The sequence below is a fragment of the Coffea arabica genome, chromosome 5e (genome assembly GCF_036785885.1).
Source record: "Coffea arabica cultivar ET-39 chromosome 5e, Coffea Arabica ET-39 HiFi, whole genome shotgun sequence".
Lineage (NCBI taxonomy): Eukaryota > Viridiplantae > Streptophyta > Magnoliopsida > Gentianales > Rubiaceae > Coffea > Coffea arabica.
The window spans coordinates 14,052,829-14,075,283 of NC_092318.1; positions in this window are offsets into that span (position 1 = coordinate 14,052,829).

Consider the following 22,455-nt stretch of genomic DNA (forward strand, 5'->3'; position numbering starts at 1 on the left):
TGTGGTAAGCTGGCCATTTTTTTTCTTCTAGAGCATCAACAACCATGTGATCAATCATCTCTCTTAAGTCCTATCGATTAATCTGGCCTATATCAATATTGTGTCCAACCTCCTTCTAAGCATTTTCCCAGGTGTACTCCGCATCTGTACGCAACTGGACTCTTTCACTTTCCTATCCATCATCGGTTGTCGGTTACAATGAAGTATATATAGTCATGTCATCTTGTGGGGATTCATATTAGCTAGAACTACCTTAGGCACTAAATACATCCTAGCGCCCAGCATACCTGACATGTCTTGTGCCAGCATCTCCTCCTCTAATGGCCAAAGGCATGTAAAAAGATTGACTAGGCCTAAACTTATTAGGTGTATACTACGATTGTCGTACCTAATCAACCTATCTCTACTGATCACTCATCGGCGGGAACATGGAATATTCACTATTGACTCTCTTGACCATTACCAACTATATTACTTGAAGCCAATTGAAAATGCAAGCTATGCCTCCCAGGCTGATGTTTTGTAACATGAACCCCTTTTGGGATCTTTAACATACCTGGGGATAATATTGATTTTTAACCTTTCAAGGCACAAGAAAAGCTAGCTTCAATACATCGATGAGTTTTTTCTATCACCACCGCCTTACCTTTTTCTCCATCAATGGTGTCAACTCATTGAATAGTTACCAGTGCTGTAGTGATTATAGCCTCCTTCGATCCTTGCTCAGTTGTTAATCTGTTAGTAACTTTCATGGCCTTCTTATTAGTAAAGCTTGATGCTACCTAACAATGAGTAAATCAGTATACATCGAACTTTGAACCTATAACACAATTACGCTGCCAATCTCTAACTTATGCTGCTGAACCTCCTCCTTCTCTGAGACTTCACCCCTTGGATATCCTAACCAACTTTGCCCACTGTTTCATCCATTAACCCCTTTATCATTTGTACAAATTGTGCTTCCTACTTCTGTGGCAACTCGTCTACCCATCTCACCGGATTGTCAATAAACTAGTAATCATTTGGTCCAGTGCATCAATTATAATCCCCATGGTAGATGCTTACACGCTAATGGGCCATGATTTTGTGATGCCTCCACTTCTCCCAAGCGCGAACCCAAGGGTATCGGCGGGACGCCTGCCTATTTCTCGCCAGAACTCGATACCATTCTAGTTCAAACTTAAAAGTAAATAACCGATAATAAAAATCGAACTGAAAGAAGTCGCTCCCATACACAAGTGTTCAATCTTACATCAGAAGTTTTCAAAATACATCAACTTTTCCAAAATGTATAACTTCCAAAAGTCGTCTAATCAATACATTCAAAACCCTAATCAAAAGTGCATCAAGTCGGCTTCTACAAAACTCCTTCCATTCCGGCTCTTGTTAAGGAAAACAAATCTAATAGGATGAGCTAATACTCAGTGAGGCCAAGAAAACATGCAAAACACATAGTTCAAATAATAATAGCACTTATACGAGAATTAAAGCTATAACATTCAAGTAATTCATAATTAACAATAAAACGCACTTGATAAGGATACGGGAGCTCTCAAGAGCTATATTCCACTTGCTCTGCCTATGTTCGATCCAGTACCTCCACGAGCTGACACTCCGTCAACCAGGTAGGTTATAGGTCCGTAAAACCCCACTTACTTCGCACTCCCGATCACCATTACACCCCCTGCTTCAGGCCCGCACTTCTTTTATATAAGATGATACTACTCGAATATGTCAAGCGAGATCTCTCAAATAGATCAAACTTATAAAATTTTTCTCATGACTCACTAAATTTCATGACCAAGCCCATGCCGACTCGAGTCGTAAGGTCGGCCGATGAGTTTGGGCGCCCCCAACTCTTACATCTATAAGTCAATGCGATTCACTATTGCAGCACTTCACTTTATTCACTTAACAATTCACTTTATGCAATTCAAATACAATTCACTTAAAAGAGAACTAGTACGATAAAGTACACACTCGACTCAACACTTGCAAAATACTCAATTAATGAGAGCAATTAAGCACGTAGCAACATTTCATACACTTGACACTCACCAAGTCAAAAGTGGGTAAGTGAGCAATTAAGTCCTCAGGCGTCCACTCCGAAATTCTCTTAAAGATCCTCTTGAGTGCCTGAAGAAATTCAATTAACTATCACTCACAACATGCATTAACCAAGAAGGGATGTACACTTGTTAAGACTAAGTCAAAGTCTTAAAAGAGGACTTAAATCTCTCGAAATTCGAGGTTCACAAGTGAGGAGTTAAAGTCCCAAGAAAGACTTGCCTCTTCCGTGAAATCGAGTTTATCAATATCAAGATAAGGTGACGAGTGCTCAAAAACTCATTTCATAAGAAATCGAAAAATTTCAGCTTTAAGTGATAAACTTGAAAAAAATCGAATCTCGAGTTTGGCATGTCCAAAAATGAAAAACTTTACCCCGTTGGAAACTAGGTTCGGAGTACTAAAAGTTCCTAGAAGACACTTTTCCAAGATTCTACACGGAAAGCACTCATTTTTCCACTCAAAATTTCAGTTCCAATAGGACAGGTTTGAATCAGTCTTGTTTTTCAGAAATCTTTGGAAATTCGGTATAATTCACAGAAAGTGAATCATGCTCTGAAATTTGTAACACAATAATAGTTTCAAACAAGGTTTCAAACACGACAAACAGAACTAAATTCGGAGTTTTGAGCATCGAGATATAATAGTCTAAAGTCGGCTGGATTTGTACACTATTCAGAAATTTTCCAGATTTGAAGAGCTAACTTCGGGGCGTTATTTGGGTATCGAAATGGTATTGAATTCCCACCAAATTTGGTGTACTTAAAATTTCATATGTGAAATATCTCTCTATCAAATTTCACACAAAAACTTACGTGGGAAGGCAGTTAACAAAACGACCAAAGTTCGTAAAATGTTCCAAAGCTAATCTGCCTTCTTGCTTTTCTTCCCTTTTCAAACATTTTGCACAATGAAATCAGCCCCAATTCCATCCATTTTTTAAACCAAGGTTCTAGAAACATTTAATAATCATTTGATAAGCAATTGACATCAAAATTTTCGAAACAAAACATCCCAAAATAAGTTTGACCAATCGGTCAGCAAGAAAGGAAAAACTTTCCAGTTTCCAGCTCTGTCGCGCTCTCAAAATCAGGCCACATCTCGCTCAATACAAGTTCAAATTAGGAATGGTTGAGGCGTTGGAAACTAGATTCAAAATGCTACATTTTATTAGAAGGAAACATTCCCAAAATTAGTTACAAGTGAGAGAAAATCAAGCCACAAGATGTAGCTTCTCCATTCCTCTCGGACAGAATGTCACAACCGGGCAGTCAACTTTGTCGAATCACTACAGTTCACTCAGTTCGAACTAGAAAGTGATTTTTATACCATTGGAAAGCTATGAATGTCTAGTTTTGAATGCAACTAATGGTACTCAATTTTGACTTTTGTACAGAGAGATACGTTCGAACAAAAAGGTACTATTCGGCTACCTAGATTACCATTTCCAGATTTCTTTCTTTTTCGAAAACTCTAGTTTTGAACAACCAATTGAAACGATTTTCGCAAGGCACTTTGTACACATATTATACAACATATATCACTCAATTTCACAACCAAAAAACCAACAAAAATTTGAAATACAAGCAAGATAACCATAGGATAGTTTCGGCCAGCTCTCATGCACAGCTTGTCCTCGATTTTTCCTTCACTTTCTAACCGTATTCATCTCAAATAACACATAAACAACTACAATCAACTAATTACACCTCAAGTCAGCTACCTATAATCCATCTCAAGGCCGCTAGCCTAAAGATTAAAACAAGAAATGAAACACCTCAAGTCCGCTAGCCTATTCCTTGCTTAGTGTTTTAAACCCATGCAATCTAAGCTTGATTCTTGAAGAAAATGGAGAGATTGCAAGAGTTAAAGTTTACCTCTTGAACCCTAGATGAAACCAGAAATTTTCCACCAAAACTCTCCAAGAAAAGTCCACAAGATGATGCCTTTAATCAAGCTAAAGTTGATCTCCAAGAGGTTTTGAAGTTGGGTGCAAATTTGGAAGTGAAATGAAGCAAGATAAAGCAAGATGAAGTGAAGCTTTCTTCTCTTCATTTCCTTTGCTGTTCGGCTGACCAAAAGAAGGGAGAGAGAGAAGGGTTTGTGTTGTGGGAAGCTTCCCTTGGAAGCTTGAAGAATTTGTGGCCAAAAGCTATGCAAAAATCAACTACGAATAGTGCGCGAATAGTATCCCGTACTACCACCTTCCTCTCTTGTTTGTTTCACTTATGCACTAATCCTCCTCAAATGTAATTCCTTTAACTATGTAATTATTCACTCTTAGTAGCCTAGTATAAATTTCTCAAATCTCCACTTAGTCGTTTCGATGTGAAATACGCGAACTTCCAAATCGCACGCGATAAAGCGAAATTTAAAAGCAATTCATGTAACGACAATATAATTAACTAATACTAGGCTAAATAATTATAAAAATAATTATTTTAAGAATAAAAACATGAGTTCTCACATCCTCTCCCCCTTAAGAGAATTTCGTTCACGAAATTCATACCTTGGTTTTGAAATAGATCTGGATATTTTCCTCGAATTTCTTTTTCTACTTCCCAAGTTGCTTCCTCTAGTCCGTGGTTTCTTGATAGAACTTTCACCAACGGGATTCGCTTATTCCTCAATCCAAGGCACTGCAATTGGGTCTAAAATCTTTCGTTCACCTATTTCATCCCAACAAATTGGAGATCTTCACTTCTGGCCATAAAGTGCTTCGTACGGAGCCATTTGAATGGATGAATGGAAACTATTATTATAAAAAACTCCACCAATGTCAAATATTTACTCCAACTCTCTCCAAAATCCAAAATACAAGTTCTTAACATGTTCTCGAGAGTCTGAATTGTCCTCTCAGACTGTCCATTGGTTTGGGGATGGTAAGTAGTGCTAAAATTCAATTTAGTCCCTAGCATTTCCTGCATTTTCGCCAAAACCGTGAAACAAATCTAAGGTCTCGATCGGACACAATACTTACAGGTATCCCGTGTAACCTTATAATCTCATCCAAGTATAACTTAGCTAACTTCTCCAATGGGTATTTCATACTAATCGGCAGAAAGTGAGCCGATTTGGTCAACCTATCCACTATTACCCAACTGTATCATGATCTCTTTGTGTCATTGGTAATCCAGATACAAAGTCCATAGTGATATTTTCCCACTTTCACTCGGGTATCTCTAAAGGTTGCCAAAGACCAGATGATTTCTGATGCTCGGCTTTAACTTGCTGACAAATCAAACAAGTCTGGACAAATTGGGCAATTTTCTTTTTCATGTTCTCCCACCAGTAGAAACTCTTCAAATCCTGGTACATTTTATTCCCTCCAGGATGTACCGTGTACTTAGATCGATATGCCTCTTCCAAAATTTCCTTCTTAACCCTTTCGTCCTTTGGCACCACTATATGATTTCGAAATCTTAGCACGCCATTTACTCCTAGGTTAAATATATCTAACATGGTATTGAATTCCCACTAAATTTGGTACACTTAAACTTTCATATGTGGAATATCTCTCTATCAAATTTCACGCAAAAACTTACATGGGAAGGCAGTTAAGAAAACGACCAAAGTTCGTAAAATGTTCCAAAGCTAATCTGCCTTCTTACTTTTCTTTCCTTTTCAAACATTTTGCACAATGAAATCAGCCCCAATTCCATCCATTTTTTAAACCAAGGTTCTAGAAACATTTAATAAGCATTTGATAAGCAATTGACATCAAAATTTTCGAAACAAAACATCCCAAAATAAGTTTGACCAATCGGTCAGCAAGAAAGGAAAAACTTTCCAGTTTCCAGCTTTGTCGCGCTCTCAAAATCAAGCCACATCTCGTTCAATACAAGTTCAAATTAGGAATGGTTGAGGCATTGGAAACTAGATTCAAAATGCTACATTTTATCAGAAGGAAACGTTCCCAAAATCAGTTACAAGTGAGAGAAAATCAACCCACAAGATGCAGCTTCTCCATTCCTCTCGAACAGAATGTCACAACCGGGCAGTCAATTTTGTCGAATCACTACAGTTCACTCAATTCAAACTAGCAAGTGGTTTTTATACCGTTGGAAAGCTATGAATGTCGAGTTTTGAATGCCACTAACGGCACTCAATTTTGACTTTTGTACAGAGAGATACATTCAAACAAAAAGGTACTGTTCGGCTGCCTAGATTACCATTTCCAGATTTCTTTCTTTTTCGAAAACTCTAGTTTTGAGCAACCAATTGAAACGATTTTCGCAAGACACTTTGTACACATATTATACAACATATATCACTCAATTTCACAGCCAAACAACCAACAAAAATTCGAAATACAAGCAAGATAACCACAAGACAGTTTTGGCCAGCTCTCATGCACAGCTTGTCCTCGATTTTTCCTTCACTTTCTAACCGTATTCATCTCAAATAACACATAAAAAACCACAATCAACTAATTACACCTCAAGTCAGCTACCTATAATCCATCTCAAGGCCGCTAGCCTAAAGATTAAAACAAGAAATGAAACACCTCAAGTCCGCTAGCCTATTCCTTGCTTAGGGTTTTAAACCCATGCAATCTAAGCTTGATTCTTGAAGAAAATGGAGAGATTGCAAGAGTTGAAGTATACCTCTTGAACCCTAGATGAAACCAGAAATTTTCCACCAAAACTCTCCAAGAAAAGTCCACAAGATGATGCCTTTAACCAAGCTAAAGTTGACCTCCAAGAGGTTTTGAAGTTGGGTGCAAATTTGGAAGTGAAATAGAGCAAGATAAAGCAAGATGAAGTGAAGCTTTCTTCTATTCTTTTCCTTTGCTGTTTGGCCGACCAAGAGAGGGGAGAGAAAGAAGGGTTTGTGTTGTGTGAAGCTTCCCTTGGAAGCTTGAAGAATTTGTGGCCAAAAGCTATGCAAAAGTCAACTACGAATAGTGCGCGAATAGTGTCCCGTACTACCACCTTCCTCTCTTGTTTGTTTCACTTGTGCACTAATCCTCAAATGTAATTCCTTTAACTGTGTAATTATTCACTCTTTGTAGTCTAGTATAAATTTTTCAAATCTCCACTTAGTCGTTTCGACGCAAAATACGCGAACTTCCTAATCGCGCGCGATAAAACGAAATTTAAAAGCAATTCATGTAACGATAATATAATTAACTAATACTAGGGTAAATAATTATAAAAATAATTATTTTAAGAGTAAAAACGTGAGTCCTCACAGATTCAACTTTTGACTCCTCGTGGGCTAATGCAATGGAGTTATTTCATCAAAATTAAGAGCTCTACCTTGTTGACATCTTTGTCTTTTTGCATGATCTTCTTAGCTATCACTCATGACGCAGTCCTACCGGCCGTGCTAGTATGTTCCCACTATTTTTTAACAGTCGATGAATCGATACTGATGTCATGTATAATATCTACCCGGTAGACTAGTTGCGAGCATGCCACCTAGCTTACACCAAAAAAATTATGGAAATGAGTTGATATGAGTAAACAAGAGAATGTGCCAATATTCTCTGACTTCTAGATGACCGCTATAAATCTCACCCTAAGTAGCCTCAAGGATTTAACATTTGTGCCAAAGTAATCAATTACAAAGAAAATGGGAGGAAAGAACTAATTAGTAAAAGAAAGTTGATAAATTGATTAACATGAAATGTAAGGATTGTAGAAAACTGTAAAACTACTTGAATATTGTAAACATTACTTAGAAAAAGAATAGTTTCAAATAAAAATGGAAACAACTTGGGAATTCATATCAAATCTGAGGAAATTTACAAAAAGCTAACTTGATCAAAAGCATGGAAATGATGATTTGTTGCAAAGGGAAGTGATTGCAAGGAAATTGGAAATCCTATCTCTAGCCTAAGAATTCTAGAAAAACTTACTAAAAAGAAAGCATTTTACTATAGACATAATCTTTGATTTGGATGTAGTTGGAGAGATCTCTTCTTCTAATGTAACTTCTGGTATTTATAGCTAGCACCTTTACACCAATAGTTGTTATTTGATGTGTTGCTGATAAGCCCAATTTCTAGTTTAGTACCCATTATCGTATACAACTGTCTGACATGTCTACTATATTTGCCTGGTTATGGATAGTGAAAACTGCCACTCTTAAGTTTTAAGGATAATTTAACCGCCATAATCTAGTCCTCATATCATTTTCGGCCAACCGTTGTCGTTGACCCTCATCTTGTATTTGCACTTGTGTGATCCGTCACCTCATTAGTTTCATTCATATCGGAGCTTTGTATGGAAAAGTCTAAAATAATGATCATTATGATAACAAAACTGTTTTTACCCAATATGACAGATAAAAATACTTTTAGTAGTCATTTGATTACCTGTTGGACCGGTCACCTAAATAAGATAATACCTAAAAATTTGGTTAGTAAGTTTTGCATTAAAAATAGTAATTTAACCCGATAAGTTAGTAACTTTTATGTCTCAAAAAGCAAATCAAAATAAATATGAAAGTTGCTTTTGTTAAAAAATAAATTACTACTCTATATTCGAAACTTACTTTTTGGAAAGTAAGCTTAGTTCAAGTAATAGTAAGTTTTTATAGATTAATAATAAATCTTGTTGATAGAATAAATTTGGTTCGTCAAAACTTAGTAGTTTGTGGCATAAATTTACTATTTTACTTAAAGAAACTTATATGAAACAAGTGTTAGGAAGTTTATTTAAAATAATGCTAAGATTTTTTATTAATGGTTGAAACTTAGTAATATAGTTAGTAATTGCTCATAATGTAAATGTATAATACACGATTATATGTATCATTTATAAATGTTATGTATTTTAAGTATTTTAAATATACTATGAAGATATTTCTTTCACATGACCTTATAAAATATGTAAGAATAATTTGTCATATTACAAATTCTAAATTATTTTTAAATTTGTGAAAGGTTAGAAAGTTTGGATGACAATAACAACAAATCTTTCAAGTTATATATATAATAGCACTTATCTATACATCACAATTTCCATATATTAATACTTATGAATTTAATAAAATGGTAAAGTTTTAATAAATTTATTTTCTGGGTCACAAGTATAAAAGTTAATGTTGTATTAATGTAGTATAATCTTTGAAAATTATAGTAAATTTACCCATATATTAAGTTTCTCAACTTTCAAATATATTTTATATCATTTACATTATGGATTTGTATACATTTTTTTATCAAACTTATTTTTAATTGGAAAATAGTATGTAAATTATTAAAAATTGTCATTTTATAACAATCATAATTTTTGATAGGTGAATGGTATATAAACTGCTATAATTGTCAATTCATAAATGATTAATTCTTACTACTTTATGATATATATTAGTCTGATCAACTAAAAACTTACCGTAATCAAGTGTACGTTGATTGTTGATTTAAAATTTACACCACTGTCACTATTTTCGTCATTACTATCACAAGTTTTTCTAATCAAAGTAAAATCAAATCAAATATCTTTTCCTTTTGTATGCAGTATTTATGTTTGATAAAAAATTATTAAATCATTTTTACATTACATAATTTCTGATGAAATTAGTAACATTTTCTAAATAAATTGGAATAATTTTTAAAATATGTTATTTTTTTATCAATATAATCAAAAGAAATTTGCACTACTAAAAAGCAAATGGAAAGGAAGGTTCTCAAGTCCATTTGGCTATTAGAACATTTCATTTTCTCACCCGCATAGAGCATCAATCGTAATATACAAATTTCTCTTTGACATTTCACCAAACATCTTATATGCATTCCTAAATTTATCACATTTAACTTAAACGCCTACACACTTTCACATAAAGGGTCTCAAGTCATTTCCTAAATGTTTCATATGGCTATTAACCTTACTTTACCCGTAGACAATCAAAGCTACAACCATTTCCTAGATGTTTCAACGGACATTTCTAGACCCAATATTGCAACAAAATCTCAGCCCTGATTTTGCAAGAAAATCTTGACAAACAAAACAAATGAAAGATAAATAAATTACAGCAATATAATCAAACGATTTCAAGAGAACATGATGGCCTAACCTCGTCACTGCTACTTTTCATATGCTCTTTGGCTGGTTACCATTGTCGCTAACCCTTTTGTTGTGTCTGCATATGGCAGCACCCAAAAACCTACCAATCGATGAGGAAGGAGAGAGGGAAAGTGTGGACTAAAGATGGAAATTTTGAAGGGAAAAAATTTATTCAATTGTAACCAAGAGAAAGTGTGGACCAAAGTGGAAACTTTTGCCAGGGAATTCAATCGTATCATGAGAACTGAGAAGTAAATAAGAAGAAGGCAGGTGACTTTAAAAAGACAGGCGGTACCCGAAATAGTTTCAGAAAATAGGTGATTTTTTTACTTAAAGATGCAAATTTTTTACTTTTAGTATTAGTAAGTTTAATTTAAACAAAAATAAATTTTGTCAAATTATAAGTAAATTACATTACTCAAAGTGTAAATTTTCATTTTTGACTAAAACTTTCTATTTCAGACATATACTTACTAATTTTAATTAAAAACTTACTAATGTTAATATTAATTATTTTAATACAATATTTAAAAAGATGTTAAAAAACTTGATGTGTCACTAAAGTTAATAGAAACCTGCAATAGTAGGTCACCATAATATCGTTACCATAACTATAGTCACTATAGTATTATCCACCTTTGCACACCTTAAGAAATATATATTGGCATGCATATGCATAGACATAGTCCTTACTATAAATTTCTAATAAATCCTTTATTACTCGGCCTTGTTCTGATGCTGTTGCCTGTAAAGTTTAGGTAATTGATTTATAAAGCCTAGCTACTAATTATTCTGCTACATGGCTTGTGTCTACTACCACTGGTAAGGTCCTCAGAATAGAGCTAATTGTCTACCTACTGATGAGTTTCTTACTTTTATTTTATTTTACTAGCCTATTTAATTATTTAATTATCCGTTTTCTCTGATTAATTTATTTCATTCATTTTAATTTCATTTGCAATAAACAATGTCTCATTTTATGTTTTAAAACATTTTGTTAGTAAATTTAATTTTTCTGCGGCTAGTTTAGTAAGGAATAGCGAATACGCGTTTTTCGAGATAATATTTGGTCCGCGAGTGCAATGATCTTGGAGAATTAATTTTAGACTAGTAAGTATGAGTAATTGTAGTGCTAAACGAATTACCTTGGAGGATTAGTATTTAAGTGTAGCAAACAAGAAGGAAATTGGTAGTGCAAGACACTATTTCGCCACTATTCGAAGTTGACTTTTTTCACCAAACATAAGCCTAGTTTTCCTCCAACTTTTTCACCACAAAATCAAAACATTTCACTCCCTCACTCTTTCTCATTCTCAACTGAACGTAGAGGCTCAAAGGGGGGGGAAGAAAAACTTCATCTTTTGCTCTCCAATCTTGCTCAAAGATCTTCATCCAACCATCAAACTTTGGGTTTTTTGCTCTAGCTAGAAGGAAGGTGCAATCTTGTGGTGATTTTTGATGAAAGTGTTGGTGAAAGTCTTGCCTTCAACTGGGGTTCAAGAACTTGAAGAGGTAACAAGTTCATCCTTCTTTGATCTCTAAATTTTACAAAGATTAGTGGTTAAATTACATGGGTTTGAAACCCTAATCAAGAATCTAGACTAGAGGACTTGAGGAAAACCCTTGTTCCTTACTTTTCATCATAGGTAGTGGTCTTGAGGTGAACTTTTAGGTAGTGGAATTGAGGCTTCTTGCTTGATTGTTGTTGTTTTTGTGAATTAGGGATTGATATTGGCTTGGTAGTGGAGAGAAAATTGGAAGAAACCCATGGGAAGTGCTGGCCGAAAATTTGCTGCCTTGTTACCTTGCTTTGATTTCAAATTTTGTTACTTATATGGCTGCTAAAATGCTTGTTACATGTTGTATGGTGTGTGTAGAGATTATCTTTCAAAACTCATTTCAATTGGTTGGGTAAAACTTGAGTTTTGAAGAAATGAAGAAAACTGGAAAAGCTACCCGGTCAGTCGACCAGTGATTCTTTGTCTGTGTATAAATCTTTGTACAAAAGTTGAAATCAACTGCCATTTGCGGCATTTGAAACTAGACATCCAAAGCTTTCTAACGGTATAAAATTTCCCTGCTAATTTGTTGATCTTGGCCCCTAGCTTTTGATGTTTACAAAATAATTGGATGATACTAATATCTCTTCAAGAAATACTTTCAGCTATGAAGGAAATCTAATTCAAAGATCATGAGCATTTGAAAGAGATAAAAGAAGTTTAAAGCTGTCGGACGCTCTCGAAGACGACATCGGACGTCCGATAAACAATGCAACTCTTCGGTCGCATGAAGAACTCCATCACCGGATGTCCGAAAGAATTAAGATATTCCCTCTAGCTCACTGTCTGATTTCGGACGGAAGTACCGGACGTCCGATAGGATCCTTCAAACTCGACGAAAGCTGTCGGACGCTCACAAAGACAATACCGGACATCCGATACAATTGAGATAATCCTTCAAACTCTCTGTCTGCTATTGGACGCAAACATCGGATGTCCAATAGAATTCTTCAAACTCTTTGTCTGCTATCGGACGATAGTACCGGACGTCCAACACTCCCAACGGCTAGTTGACTCTTCAGCTACTTTCTATCCATTGGAAGCATTAATGAAGCACTTTCTTGATCTCATATAAATAGAGCATTGTCCGAAATTCAAATAACTTTTGCACACTGAAGATACAAAAGATGTAGAGTAGTTTTAGTGAGAAAACACTCTCCAAGGAGGATTTGTAGTCTTGGTGGTGTGAAGTTCATTGTAACATTTTCATTTGTGAATGAATACTTCAATAGTGTAACTCTGTGAGAGTTGTCCTGAGAGATAGTAAAACTTCCTAGCTTGACCAAGTGGAAATTGGGGCAAAGAGGAAGTAAGTCTTTCTTTGTACACAAGATTGGTTGTATTTCATCAACTTGAAGAAGTTTATTTGAATTGATCTACAAGTTCAAGAGGAGCTTGGTAGTCAATTGGATTGCAATTCTTCCCTTCTTATTTACTTATTGTTATCTTGTGATCTTTAAATTGCTTATATCTGCTACTTCTCTCAAGTGATTTTGTTCATTCATTGATTGATTCATTGTGTGATCATTTAGAAAAGAGGGTAAATTTCACATTGAGCAAAAAATGCCCATAACTTGATTAGCTTTATAATCAACCTAACTCACCCCCCTCTTGGGTTGTCTTCGATTCTTACATAATTCGTTTTGAGTGAGCCGTAGCGAATCGGCAAAGTGAACTGATTTACTTCACCTGTTTACTCGAGAAAATCATACAGCTGCATCTTGTGGCTCAATTTTGTCCCTCTTATGAAAAGAGTTTGAACACGATCTCTTCTGATGATTTATAGCATTTTGAATCTAGTTTTCCATGCCATAAACCATTCCTGATTTGGACTTGTGTAGAGTTAGTTATGGTCTGATTTCAAAACTGTGTCGAAGCTTTATGACTAAAAATCTGCGGAATAGGTTGCAAAAACCAGTTTTCTTAAAATTGTTGTATCTTGGTGTATAAAAATCCGATTGAGGTGCCGTCAATGGAATTTGAAACTAGACTCATAGGCCTTTGTTCTGTAAAAATTTCATATTTTTTCTCCATGTGTACTGCTGTCCGTGACTCCTCAAAGTGGGCTGTCCTGCTTGAATGTCCTGTTTCTTCAAAAAAATGAATTTCTGACTTGGATTGAATATTTGGCCTATTTGTCATTTGAATCTCTAAAAAGTGTCTTATGGGATGTTGTAGTACTAAAAATCTATTTTCCAACAGTATAACTTTCATAATTTTCTGACTTGTGGAGTTTGAGTTGCGAATTTTAAAGTTTACTATTACTATTCATCTCAGTAGATTCCTGAAGCACAGAAACGGGCTTCTTGACTTTAAAACCTCGGACGGCCTACCTCCAACCTCTTATCTTGATTTTTTCACTTCCTTGACAATGTATCCCTATTGAACTTCTCTCCTTAATGTAGTTCTCTTTTCCTCAAAGTTTTACACTTTTAACCAGTTACCTTAATTAAAGCGGTCAAGACTTGTACTTGGCTTTTAGCCACCATTTTTGAATTTTTCAAGTGAAGCTTACTTGCTAGACTTGTCTATATGTTGGCCTTGATATTTGTACTAGAGTTGGCAATCATACAAGCATTTTAAAACAATGATTTGAAAAGTTTCTTGTGAACTTAATTAGTAATACTTGAAATGCTTTAGCCAAGCTTCCAAGTAAAAATGTGTTCATCTTCCTTATTTGAAAGCCAAAGTTTCTATCGCCATAGTCTCCTAACTTTACGCCTTCGATTTAATCGTTGAAAATGAACATTAAGTGAGTCTTTTACTTAAAGAAAACTTGAGAAATTTCACTCGATTTACGTTTACAACTTGAAGTGGTAGCTAAAGAAGTTAATGAGCCGTTAGTGGCGGTTTTACTAGACTTTAACTAATGAGTTTGGAAAATGTGAAAGCTCACTTATACTTGAAACTTGGGCGTTTAACTAGGAAATTTTGACAAGAAAATAATCTTCCATCTTTCTCGATTTTCGTGCCAAAACTTAGGGGTCTGCTTAATCCTCAATTGGAGAATCTTGGACTTGACTTGACTTGAATTAATGCATTCTTATATATTTTCAAATGCTACCATCGTGGATTAAATTAGTAAGTGATATTTGCATTCGATTTGAACGTACTATTTCTTGAGTAAGGGTAGCGAGAATACTACTAGACCTTGGTTGAATACCTAGATGATTTGTAATTGTGCATGTCTCAGGTGATCAAGTGGGATCCCGAGGAGCTCGTTTGATCTTGCCTTGCTCTTGTTTTACACTCTTGATTTCGATGAGTGTCAAGTGCATGACTTGTTGCTAAATACTTGAATTGTTTCTTGTTAATTAAGTGATTTGGACTTGTCGAGACGAGTATGTACTTTATCGCACTCGTTCTCTTTTACCTAACTAGACGATTGACTTGCGTGAACGTGACTTGACAATTGAATTGTATAAACTTGGCAAATTGTACTTGTACATCTGGGGATGCCCAAAACTCATTGGCTAATCTTGCGACTCGAGCCGGCATGGGCTTGGTCGAGAAGCCTAGTGAACCATGAGAAAATTATAAGCTTGATCTTTTGAGATCTTGCTTGGCATACTCGAGTAGTACTGCCCTTTCAGTGAGTGTTTGGTTACGGATCCGAGAGGATGAAATGAGGGATGGAGGAAGTAAGCGGGGTTTCTACAGACTTGCTACCTACCCGGTTGACGAAGTGTCATCACGTGGAGGTATTGGATCAAGCCTTGGCAAAGCAATGGGAATTTAGCTCCTGAGAGCTCCCGTATCCTTATTGATTGTGCTTTACTGTTATTTGTGAATTACATGAACTTTCTAGCTATATTTCTTGTACAAGTGTTATTGTTACTTGAACTTATTTGTTTGCAAGTTTTTCTTGGCCTCATTGAGCGTTAGCTCACCCCCGTAGTTTGTTTTCCTTAACAGGAGCTCAAAATGGAAAGATTTTGGAGAAGCTGAGTTGATTACCTTTTGATTAGAATTTGGATGTAAATGGTTTAGTCAACTTTGGATGGTTGTATTTTTGGGAAAATTTGATGTACCTTTTGGAAACTTGTGATGTAAGGTTGAATGATTATTTAAGAAATCGACTTTTCTTTATATTGACTTTTATTACTGGTTATTTACCTTTAAATTTAAATTTGACTCGTATTGAGCCCTGGCGAGAGTTAGGCAGGCGGCCGGCCGAAATCCTAGGGTTCGCCCTAAGGAGAAGTAGGGTCGTCACATATTACACAAATAGAAGTGTTACAAAACAAATTCAAGTCCCAAAACAAATATGTGCTGCCAAAACAATTCCTAAGCATAAGAGAGCGTTATCTCCACATTTCCGGAATCAATTAGTAACTTCTAGTGCTGATCTTCCAAAAAATTAAAATGAGCGACTTATCTGTAGTAACGTAGTACAATTATTAGTAGCTGATAAGAAAAACTTGAGACAAGAAAAAAAAAACTTAAGGATTTGTTGAAAAATAGACTAAAAATTTCTTTTCAATATCATCTAATTTGTGATTAAATAGGAGTAAGATAGAAGACAAAATCAGAACAAAGGTAGAAGAGCTTAATATGCACATAGAAATTAAGTCTAGATGGGTAAAAGCAACTGTCTCAGTTGTGTAATTTTCTACTTTGAGCTTCTAAGAAGTGTATGCACCTAGTATATAATCACTTCTGATGAAGGCTACGCAAGTTTGTTTAATATAAGTGAAGACACAATAACTAAATAGAAGAAATTAATCAACTCGAACAATATTAAAGAAACTCCAACCAAAATGGAACATATATCATTGCTAAATTCAAGCACGTTATAATCAGGGGCAAATACCCATAAAAGTAGTAAAAAATGATGGTAATTAGTCTTATCGATTAAATCAGATTGATTAACCATTTGTATATAGACTTAGTAGCAAGTTAGCACCATTACAACTTTTTGTATGATTTAGAAAGTATAAAATTCTAGTAAAGTGGACTGACGATTGCTAAATAGAACAAAAAAAAAAAAAGAAGAAGAAAAGAGAAGACAGAAAGCATAAAGGCATCAAAAGTAAAATATAAAGGTTGATTGGAAGAGTTTAATATCCTAGCAAAAATCCCAAGCCTATGTCAAGAGATTCAATTGTTGCAAACAATAACAAATCACTCAATTGTAAGAGAGATTATGTAATTTTGGTAATGCAAATGACAAATGGGTTGGGTGGTATGAGAGAAGAAAATATAAGTAAGAGCTTCCGTATTCAAAACCTCTCACTTATAAAAAAAAATAATTCTTATAATATATATAATATTATTTCACATTTTTCATTTGTATGCATCTAAATAGCATGCCAACTCAAAAGTACATGACAAAGAAGTTAGAGTACAGTTCAAAGGAGGAAGTTAGAGTCCTTGTCACCAATAACCAAATTTCTTTTATTATAAAATGAAATTCTCTCACAATGTTGTTTGTGTTAAGAGTGTTAAATTGCATGTTTATGGTATTAAGATGCTAGTCATCAATTGGTTGATGCTAGTAACTGTATTAAATTCGTGTTGAGTTTTTTCATAACAACTTGCTTATTGCCAGAAGATTATCAGACACTGAGTTGTTGAAGTTGGTGCCAAATATTAAAGTTGGTCACAGAAAAGGATAATAAGGTGCTTCAACATTGTCCTGATATGGAAAAAAGTTCCTAAGGCTGTATTTCTATGGACAAAAAGTGCTGCTTGTCCAGATTGCTTTAATGGTTATTTTTTCACCATATTGTTGGTCTGGATGTATCTCACATAGCACAGTATTTTTTTTGTCGGTGCTGGATTACGGAAGGGTATTCGGCTACAGTTATTTCTTCTATTCTTACGGTAATCAGTCCATCTTCTTTTTCAAACTTTATCCCAATTAGTTTATATAATTTTGTTTGTAAAATTATCTTTAAATTATTTGCTTTCGGGTTGGACTCTTTGTTACCTAAGATTATTTCTCCTCGGCAAAATGCATTCGTGCAGGGTCGAGTAATTTCAAATAAAGTACTTCTTATCAAGAATTGTGCGGTCTGTTAAAGTTAAGTATGGCCAAGGCATATGATCGGATCTCCGGGTTTAACTTGATTCGAGTTATGAGTCGTTCACAACTCTTCAAAATCAACCACACAATATTGGATAAAAAGCATAGGCGTATTTCTAGCTGAAAAAATAAATATTCGCTGGTAGGGGGATGTATTATTTTAAATAAGCATGTGCTCTTTTCTATCTACACTCGCCTAGCTGTGGTTCTTAATGGTAATCCTTTGAAAGGGATAATATATGCTTTGGAGAAAATTTTGACTAATTTTCTTTGGGCAAGAATAAGGATAAGGTGAAAAATCATTGGCTTTCTTGGAAGTCTTTTTGTTTTCCGATAAAAATGGTGGAATTTTTAAGAAGATCATTGAGACTTTTTCTTGTAAGTTGCCGTGGAATTTTCCTGTTTGAATTGTAATTTTCTAAAATTTTTGTAGAAAATGTATTCTAACGATTTAATATATATAAATAAAAAATAATTGAAAAATATGTTTACGAAAAATATAGAAATTTTTTGATAGAAAATGACTTTCCAAACAAAGCAACATGGGCTATGTTTATGAAAGCCATGCATTGTTCTCAGATTCATCCTAATGACATCAACTGGAGATGAAAGTAGTGGATTCTTTCACTTGGAAACCCACGCCAAATTTGAGTGTATTTTTTTTTATCATCGTCACTTTATCTATATTATCCTATTCTATTCTAATCTATTTAGGGGAAGGTCCAATTGAACTTACGAGGAATTGATAGGAATTGAATCACCATCTGATCGGACGAATGCACTATGCACCCATATAAATTTCTTTAAAAAATCACGTATTATAACAATTAGTGGAAGATAATATTCGAAACATTGATATCCCCACCAAGCATTAAGTACTTGGTGGTGGCCACCAAGGAATTTGAGTGTCATTGCAGAGCTTTATATTTGTTGGGATGTCTTGTCGGGTAATTTGAAATTTGGATCATTGGCGGAATAGTTGGATTGGTTTGAGACCACTTTAGGTGGCTCATTCCAGATTTGGCTTTTTATGCTACTTTGCCGTGTATTTTATTGATGGTTCTTTGTATACAGCTCATTCTCAAGACTGCCTGCTGAAGTGATATCGCATATCCATCCAGTAAGGAGTTTGGTCTTTTCGAAATGAGGTTGATAAAATTTAGTGGTGCTTGTCAAATTTGGGTTTATTTGAAGCTATATCTGCTTATAAATTTGTGATAAAAAAAAAAAAGAAATTGTTCTGTTTAGTTTTTCTAGGGTCTGGTAGCCTGGTTTTCCGCTAAAAAGTTCCTTCTTCATGATTAAATTATTTCATGATAGCTGCATGGTTGAGCTCATTGTTAACTTATTTCAAGATATTTTGGTTAAGTTTTCGATGCACAGTCCCTTTTTATAAAAAAAATTTAGATGGGTTTGGCTCCAATCATATTTATGGATCTGAAATCATAAGTCGTTCACAGAAATTCTTATAAGTCGCTTATCAACACGGCTCTCATATTGACAGTAAAATTCAAACATATAATCTTTCGTGAAAAAATAATTTGTCGTTACTAATTGAACCAATTTCTATTAGCATGCATGTTCCTTTTAGGTTTCAGTTACTTTCAACATAATATAAACACACAGAACAAAATGTAAATTACTTTAAAGAGAATGTAAACATAGAACAAAATTTTGTAATGTCCGCACAAATTTAAATCACATAATTTTGACCTCTTTTTTTAGCAAATCCTGACCGTTAATCTTCAAGGACAGTTCATACCTGCAACTATCCCTGCCCCTGCTTCAATTACCAATTTATGGAGAAGGGGAAAAAAAAAGATTCTGAAGGACGTACACCATCTCTGGTCACAAGTAATACCTTATTTTCTTTAAAAGGACAAAAGTATATTGTAGTCAAGATATTGAAATTCATAATTAGCGTGGTTGTGATGCAAAGACTTCTCGCATATAGCAACTTATTGGATGGATGTAGAAAAACTGAATGATGGTCTAATTTTGTAGGCGGAAGTATGAATCTAAGGGGCGAAGTAGATGGTCCAAACTTCAAACCCAAACAAAAAAGAAGTCAAGGCACATGGTCCAAACTTCATTTTTTTGTGCTGGACCCAATGCAGGTGATTGATGGGGAATTCTTTCGCGGTAATACATTTATTGTGCTGGACCAAATGCAGGTGATTGATTAGGAATTCTTTAGCGGTGCTAATTACAACTAGCCCCCAAAAAATTTCTGGAATAATGGGCTACAATGTTCATTTGACCCTTCTAATTACAGGTAAAGAGAAGGAATCGGATAAGTCATCTTTGGATTTTTCTAAAGAGTGCCCAACCACCGGTATTTTGTTAATCTTTCGTTAAATCTTATTTAATCTTTCCTGTGACTACACCCACTAACCATTATTAGCTTATCTTACATTTATACACTTTTCTTTCTAATTTTAGTTTTTCATAATATTAATGTCTAAACTGTATTTTAAAGTGCCACTGAACACTCATTAGGTAAACCATGGATCTTTTCTTTAATTCTTTCTTGCCACTTATGGTTTCCAATTTCGAGTATTAGAGCAACTTTCACTAGAATTCTAGTTATTAAATCGACCCAACTAGGAACCTATAAAGGGATCAGGTGGACGGTTATGAGTTTCTGTGAGGACCCGAAAATTCCTTTAGAATTTTTCCCCATTTTTGAAAAATTAAGTTATATTTCCTTCTATATTTCTTTACTTGATTATTTAACTAGTTACTAACTCTAAATTTTATGGTGATTACAATAGTTGAGCCAAGAGTTTTACTTTTATTTTTACTTTTCAAGTTAGAGTAAGTTAGGGTTTTGGTGTATTTTGGTGGTGTGATTAATTGGTGAGTGTTTTCTTGCATGTTTGTGTATTAGATGACTGTGTACTTGTTGTGAATATTCGATTGAGCGTTAAATGCTTTCCAATGATTGTTAAATGGATTTTCGATAAGCGAGTGTGTACTTTATCACATTCGACCCAAGCAAAAGTGAATTTTCAATGATTGAATGCTACTTGTGTATGAATGTAAGTCTTTTGGCTGAACTGGGCCCTTGCCCTTCGTTGCCAGTCGACCCGAGCCAGAAATGGACTCGATCAGGTGGCTGGTGACCCTGGGATAATATTTGTTATACTCGAGTATGACCACGAAGGTTGGTGGAGAACTGGCCAGTGAATTGGCTAGTGGCCGGAAATGAAATCAATGAATGAATGTCAAGAAACTGGAGGAATTTTCACTTGCAAATGTTTTCTAATATTGGAGGGATAAGGAAAATGGTTGGCGAATGAATGAACGAATGGCTCCACGTGAGCATGTATCCTTTTAATGAGTGTGTTCTCATTGCTTTTATATTGTGACTGTTTTCTTGATTGATTGTTATTAATTGAATAATGTCCTTGTATCAATTGCTTGATTACTTGTTTGGGAACCTCACTGGGTTTCTAGCTCATTCCTTTAGATTTTGTTTTCCTTACAGGGGATACGAGCGAGGGCGTGAGATTGGTACGGGCTAGCATAGTCTAGTTTTTTGAAATTTTGCGATTGTACGCGCGCTAGTGCTCGGTTAGGGTTGAATGTATCTGGAATTCACAACTTTTGTTATATTTGCGATTGTATGAATGTTTGAGATAGAAATGAATGTAAGTATACGTTCTAAGTTTGGGAACTGTTATTTCACTTATTCTTGAGGTTACCTTTTTTTTTTTTTTTGAAGAGAGTGAACGAGTCCTGGCGAGAGCTGGGCAGGCGGTCCGCCAAACCCTGGGTATGCCCTAGGGGGAGGTGGGGTCGACGCAGGTGGTATCAGAACCATTTCGCGTGGTCTCTGCGCGGAGTGAGCTTGGGCCAAGTGTTGTTATGTGAATGAGTAAAGGTTTGAGTACACTTCTAGAGCGTAAGCTGTGAATCATGAATGTGAAGGTATAAACCCTTTATTTTGATACTTGGGGAAAATTAGATATGTATATTGGGTAGAAATCTCAAATGGGGTGATTTACTCTTGGGACCGGCCGGCTCGAATTGTGAATTATCTTATTTCGGATTCTTGTACCCGAGTACTCAAGAGTTGAGGGCAATGCTAAGGATTTGAGATCTCCATTTGCGGGGAACAAGAACGGGCTAATGTTTTGCGAGAGCAAGTGCAAGAAATCAACGGACGTCTAGTTCGGGTAGTAAGCGAAGTGAGAGATCGGACAGAAAATATTTTAACCGAGTGTGGGACAATATCGGCCAGAGAGAAGTGGAATCAACTGGTTCAATGATGACCTAAGCTAGAAACGTAAGATCTTGAGGTTGTAGGAAGTAAGTTAGGATGGCTGGGATGGTATGTCGTATTTTTTCTTCTTGTTTTGCCACTGTATTGCCACTATATGTATTTTGCTTGTGATATGTCAATGCTCCCATGTATAGTACTTGCTGCACTTGATTTTGATCAGCTTGATATGTATCTTTGTGAACTTGGTGTGTTATAAATATGCTAAGCATGTTTCCTTATCTTTGATTTTATGATTTAAAATTGTCTTTATCTTGCCACTTTAGCCAATTTATTTTGTTTTCGTATTGTATCACCTTTTGAAAAAAAAAAGAGAAAGAAAAGAGTATGGAGGGGAGATGTAGTCGTGGACGTGGAGTTAGTCGTGGCTGTGGGGCAAGACAATCACAAGAACCAAACAATGAAAGAGAAACAGCAGGCAAGCAAGATCGTGGACCGAGGGTTGAAGCAGGAGACCAAGTGACGACGGCGATACAACAAATGACCAATATCTTAGCGTGA